Genomic DNA, 6,373 nt, shown 5'->3' on the forward strand with positions numbered 1-6,373 from the left:
AATAAATAAACTGCATAGAATAATTATTTAAAACATACAAAAATAAATTGCATTAAAGAGAATTGTCAGCATAAGAATAGAAACCAAACGGCAACAACTGCAGATCAGAATTAATATATGATAAACAAAACCCTGCAGGAATAAATGAGCCAAGCGAAGCTGAAACCAATTGGATCTTCCCTGAGAGGGCTGTTCTGTAATCAAGGTACCATTAAAGAAAAGAGACAGGTATCCCTTGTGCTCACTCTTAAATCTAATGCCAGTGGACATAGAGCAGGGCCTGTAATATTGAACTTAAGGCTCAAATTGGGGAGAAAGTGGTTAAGATGTCCTTACCACAGACAAGGGCTTTAAAGGTGTTAAGTTGTGGGTGAACATATCAGACGACACAGCGATTCTTCCAAAGCAGCTCTTTATTTGTAAGCTGGAACAGAACTGAACAGCAAACAGCTCAACCAGCCTGCTTTTATAAGCAGCCGGCTATCAACATTGTAGCAACAACAACCCAGGGTTTCCCACCTAAAGTAACTGACGTGGACCTGAGTGAAAACTATATACACAATACCCCTGGTGGCCAGGGTGAAAACTTCAATACATAACACCCCTCCCCACCGAGATAAGGCATTAGTTACAATCATAGTGGTTCCATTACATACAGCAATACCCTTATTGGTTTCAGTAAGGCACATAAGCATATTAATTGACCCTATTCACCATACAGCTTTACATGTACAGTTTGTCCAGTGAACATAGTCTTTTAAATATGGGCTACTGGCCTTGTGGATTTCCTGGGCGGAGAGTTCAGCAGCTTCTGAGGCCATGGCCTCCTCAGTGGCTTTCTGCAGCGTGAGGTCTGGCTTGGCGAGGAGATGCCGTTGCAGACGGATGTCCCGGACCCCACAGATGATTTCATCCATCAGGGCATCGTCTAAGTCTTGGAACTTGCAGTGCATTGCAGCCTGTCAGAGGGCGGCGGTTTAGTTGTTAATTGACTCCCCCTCTGCCTAGTTCCAGTGGTAGAACGCATGGCGGGCAGCAATCTTGGACGGCTTTGGTGCGTAGTGGTTGTGCATATTCTCTTGAATCGTGTCCCATGGCGCTGCCTGGACTGCTAAAGGCGCAACCAATGCTCGGGCCGTCGCGAACACCTCAGGGCCACAAGGCTGAGGAAGAGGCCCTGCTTCTGCTCTACAGACCCTCTTGTCAGCTCATTTGCTTGGAGGTAGCAGTCGAACCGAGCGAGGTAGGAGTCCCATGATTCAGAGGCTAGGGCAAACGGCAGTAGAGGCATGAGTGAAGCCATGGTTCCAATGCTGACGTGGAGGTGATGGATGGAACACCGTGCTCTAGCCAGAACGATCAGCTCTGAATTGGTTCTGCTCCGTGATTTCGCACAGTGTTTCAGCTCCGTGATTCAGCTCATCTCAGAGGGTGGCCACGTCTGGCTGTGCTCTGATGTCCATTGATTCTACCTTCGTCGCCAGTGTTAAGTTGTGGGTGAACATATCAGACGACACAGCGATTCTTCCAAAGCAGCTCTTTATTTGTAAGCTGGAACAGAACTGAACAGCAAACAGCTCAACCGGCCTGCTTTTATAGGCAGCCGGCTATCAACATTGTAGCAACAACAACCCAGGGTTTCCCACCTAAAGTAACTGACATGGACCTGAATGAAAACTATATACACAATACCCTTGGTGGCCAGGGTGAGAACCTCAATACATAAGAAGGTCCAGTACTTTGAATTTAGGCCAGAAACGAATTTGGCAGCCAAATAGACAATGTAATGCTCTGGTTTTAAAATCAGAACTATAGGTACCAGTTAAAACCTTTTGAAGCAGCTTAAATGTCCAGTTGCCATGGCTGGCAACCTCACAAAGCATACATTATAATAATCTAATCAGACACCTAATCTATTGCCAGGGCCAGCACAAAACATTTTGTAACCAGAAACTGGCCCAGCCATGTTTCCGTCTCCTTACTGTTGCTTTCTGCCTTCTTTCTCATTGCCACTTCCTACTACCTGCCTGCTGCTATAAGCACTGGGACCATGTTTCTCCCTTTCTCCCTCCTAGGCAGCCGCCCACATCTCCCTACTTACAAAGCAGCAGTGGCCTGGGCACTAGCTCCCTACGTTGCTCTGGAAGAGGGACTAGATTTGTCAGTAGTGACTGAGGGGCAAAGAGGGAGGGAGAAGCAACAGCAGGTGGGCAGGAAGGAGCAACTGGTGAATTGACATTGGGCGGGTGGCCGGTCCTGTGCACAGTTAAAGAGATCACAAATCTAGTAGATATTCAGGATAACCTCACCAGTGTAAAGTGCCACCTATGCAGAAGTTTTAATGAGGATTCCCTGATTTTGCAGAAACCTATCTCAATGGTCTCTTGGACCACAAAGCCGTCCGTATTTCATTTGGTATATGCACTTCTAGGTCCATCTCCCTTGGCATTTTGGGGTACAAAGGATTGCCATATTCTAGGTTTATTACAGCTTTAAAAATCAAGGAAGGTATGCCCTTAGAGAATGGAAAGAGGTTAGCAAAACGTGTGCTTGCCTGAGTGGAAGTATCTGGGTTTAACAAGAAACTTAACATCATCATCATCATTATCATCATCATTTATTATTTATATCCTGCCCATCTGTCTGGGTTTCCCCAGCCACTCTGGGTGGCTTCCAACAGAATATTAAAAATAGAATCAAACATTAAAAACTTCCCTAAACAGGGCTGCCTTCAGATGTCTTCTAAAAGACAGGTACGGTAGTTGTTTATTTCCTTGACATCTCATGGGAGGGCATTCCACAGGGCGGGCGCCACCACTGAGAAGGCCCTCTGCCTGATTGAAATGGTACCACGACCATTTAAGATTTGGTATGTCCCATATGAACTGTTCTTTTCGTAGAGGAATACCATTTGCATAAAAGTCTATAAAAGCCTGTCTGTTTCCAGCCATTCCAATCTAAGCATTTCCTTGCCTCATTAAAAGATGGATAGTAGCAAAGAGATATCAGAGCAGCCATTTTTTAAAACTTTGTTTTCCAAATATTCAGTGCGGTGCATAGGAAAGGATTTGCAATGGTATGGGTTTTAGCAAGTGAAGAGGGTAGAAAAGGACATGCTTTACATACTGGATCCAAAATTTCTATATCCACCCATTGTTTACCATATTATCTGTGGATCAGTGACATCAAACCCTTTAGTTGAAAGGCATTGTAATAAGTTCGCAGGTGTAGGATTCCAACCCCACCAGTTGGAACACTTCCAGATATAATTCTGTAGCCTAGTCATGCTCCCCTCCCTTTGTGTATGAGCTTGATTATTAAGCACTGCCAAATTTTGAATTATTTGGTTGTAATGATAATTGGCAGCACTTGAAATATAAACAACAATTTTGGAAGGATAGATAGCAATCTTTACAGCGGCTATGTGACCTGAACATTATGAATACAGGTATTTCCAAGATCTATGACCCCATTGTACCTGTAAAAGTACATGTGTGAAGTTTACTTCCTTTGCTGACAGATTTTTAGTTATGGGCACTCTATCTGCCTTGTGGCAGATTTTACAACTGGTCTGTTTTGAGTGATTGATTGATTGATTGATCAGAGTGAGAAATACCCATATACATTATTTCTGATTTGGATTCATTGGTTTTGAATCTGGCTACTTTACCATACTTTCTTAGTTCTTCCATTATTACAGGCATTGCAGCTTTTACTGAATGGTATTGTTGAAAGGAAACAGCAAGGCCCAGCTTCTGTTCTCTTGGTGCCTTGACCTGAGCATCGTCCTTTCTGGAGCTTTAGGATTTAGGTACGCCTTAGCTGCTAGTTCTAGGTCAATGATTTGCCACATCTTTATTTCAAAATTACTACAAAGGAAGTAATCCTGCATAATGCTGCCTCCGTAATTTGAAGCATTGCCCTCTTGTATTGAGCAAGACATCACATACTTTTTTGTGGTTTCACAACTGGTTCTACGGTGTGTGACATAGTTACTTTAACAAACATGTTTTGGGTGGTACCTTTGCCCCCTCATTGTTTTCACACAGAATAAATTTCTTACCTTGGCTTGATCTGCATGTTTCTAAAGCTGCATGAAATAACTGGTATAATGTAATGGTTGAATGGGGGCTATAGGGTGGGATGTTTCCAGCTTTCCTTTCATTTTTATTTTCTTCTCATTTATAGCCTATTCCAAAAGTCACCCACACAATTAACATCAATCTATACAAGAATTCAGTCAAATCACAAATTAAAGAACACTTTGCGACTAACTAGTAACCAGCATAGTTCCTAGAGAACAAATGTTATATCGTCTCGTAGCCAAGTGTCAGACAGCAGCCTCAGTGATGCACCCTAGACCAATTGCAGTTTCTGAATACTCTTCAAATAAAGCCCTATGTGGGACACATTGTGGTAGGCCAACATTGAGTTCACCAGTACTTGGGTCACAGACTCCAGGTTCTTGTTTCCAGAGGTTGCAGCTTGCATAGAAGGGCAAGTCTGAGGAAAGCATTCCTGGCCACAGATATCACCTGTGCATCTGTGCACAGTCCGGTCGAAGAATACCCCCAAGACACAGGCGTGATCTTTCAGGGGAGAAATGGGGAACCTGCCACTCTCAAGATGTTATTAGACTGTAGCTGAACTGTCTCACCTGCATAGCCAGTGGTCAGGAATGATGGGTGTTTTAGTCCACAGGTTCCCCACCCCTCCTTTAGGAGGTATGCGACTCATAAATCTCAACACAGCCCCAAACTAACTAAATCATTTTCTCTCAGGCTCCCAGTTGAATTATGAGAATAGCAGTACTGGTGTATATTTCAGGATTGTTGCAATAAGAGGACAGGAGTACTAACCTTATTACATAATTACTACAAAGATCATCAGGATACCCTATATGAAGCACATTGAATACTTAATTGGTAGGTATATAAATGCTAATACAGTCGTACCTTGGTTCTCAAACGGAATCCATTCTGTTCGACTTCCGAAAACGTTTGAAAACCAAGGTGTGGCTTCCAATTGGCTTCCTACACTCAATCAGAAGCCGCGTAAGCCACGTTGGACATTTGGCTTCCAAAAAAAGTTTGCAAACCGTAACACAGCATTTGGGAGCCAAAACGTTTGAAGCACAAGGCGTTCGAAAACCAAGGTACGACTACATATTTGGCAGCTGGCTCTGCTATTGCTATCACAGTTCCCACAGGCCAAGCACTAACTATCTTGTTGTCTTTTTGCTTTTTGGACTTGTGTCCATCAGAGTGGTGATGCCATACTTCACAATAATGCCATAGCAATAAACAATAGAAGTCACTTCCTAAGCACCCCCAGCCACTGACAGAGCTACAGGCAACTCTGTGTGAGAGCAGAAAATGAGGGCAAAGCTTGATTTCACAAAGAAACAGCCAGTGTATTGTGTAACCAGAAAAATCACTGCTAGGACAATGCTTCCTCTGTACTTCCAAGCTACCCTCCAAATCAGGAGCCCTTTCAGTTCCAGGTCTAAGAGCAGCAAAAAATACAAACCCCTTTCTCTTAATGATTTGCCCCAGAAGGCAGTGCTCAGACATTCCTACTTTTACTTTTCTCAAAGACAGTATCACAAACAGCACCAGATTTAGGGTGGCGTGGGCAGTTCCTACGCACAGGGCGCCAAGCTAAGGGAGAGCAAAATAGTAATACTGAGAAGATCCATAAAAAGCAACTGTACCATTGCACAGTTACTGTGAAATTAAAAAATATTTGGTGGGGTGGGGCGGGTTTCCTTGCTCAGGGCACCATATTACCAAAGTCCGCTCCTGTCACAAGTCAGCTGTAAAGAATGTTGTAACATATGATAGTCCATGACTTGTAAAATTTGAGAAATGCTTCAAGTCTCTTTCTACGCTGGAACACTACAGAAATCACACCTGCCTCAGAGAGATGGATAATATTGAATTGTTCACTGTCACGGCAAGTGTGCACATGGACTAGAGCTCTAACCCAACTTATTCCTGCTGGATCTTCCTGTAAGTGTGTTCATCAGTGGTGGCAAATGCAAAGTGAAGCCCCCCTGTGACCCCTCCAGACACATTCTGAGCCCTGCTTTGACCTCCAGTTCTTCTCCTTTGTCCCCCAGGCCTCAAGACTGAAGGTGGCAGCAGACCCAGAGGGAAGTCCACATTCACCCTAGGAGCACCTGTTTAGCTGTCAAAAGGCTTTATTACTTCTGATATAGGCCTTCATTGCATCTCATAAGGTTGCCAAGGAGACCTCAGGAGTTCTTTATGATGAATTTCAAGTTGGAGCTTGTCAAGAGCTATTTGGTTTTGTACTAATGCTCCAGGAGTGTTAGCACATAGTAATTCCATGGTGAAAGATCAAGAATGGG

This window comes from Podarcis filfolensis (genome assembly GCF_964270895.1).
Source record: "Podarcis filfolensis genome assembly, chromosome: 6".
NCBI lineage: Eukaryota > Metazoa > Chordata > Lepidosauria > Squamata > Lacertidae > Podarcis > Podarcis filfolensis.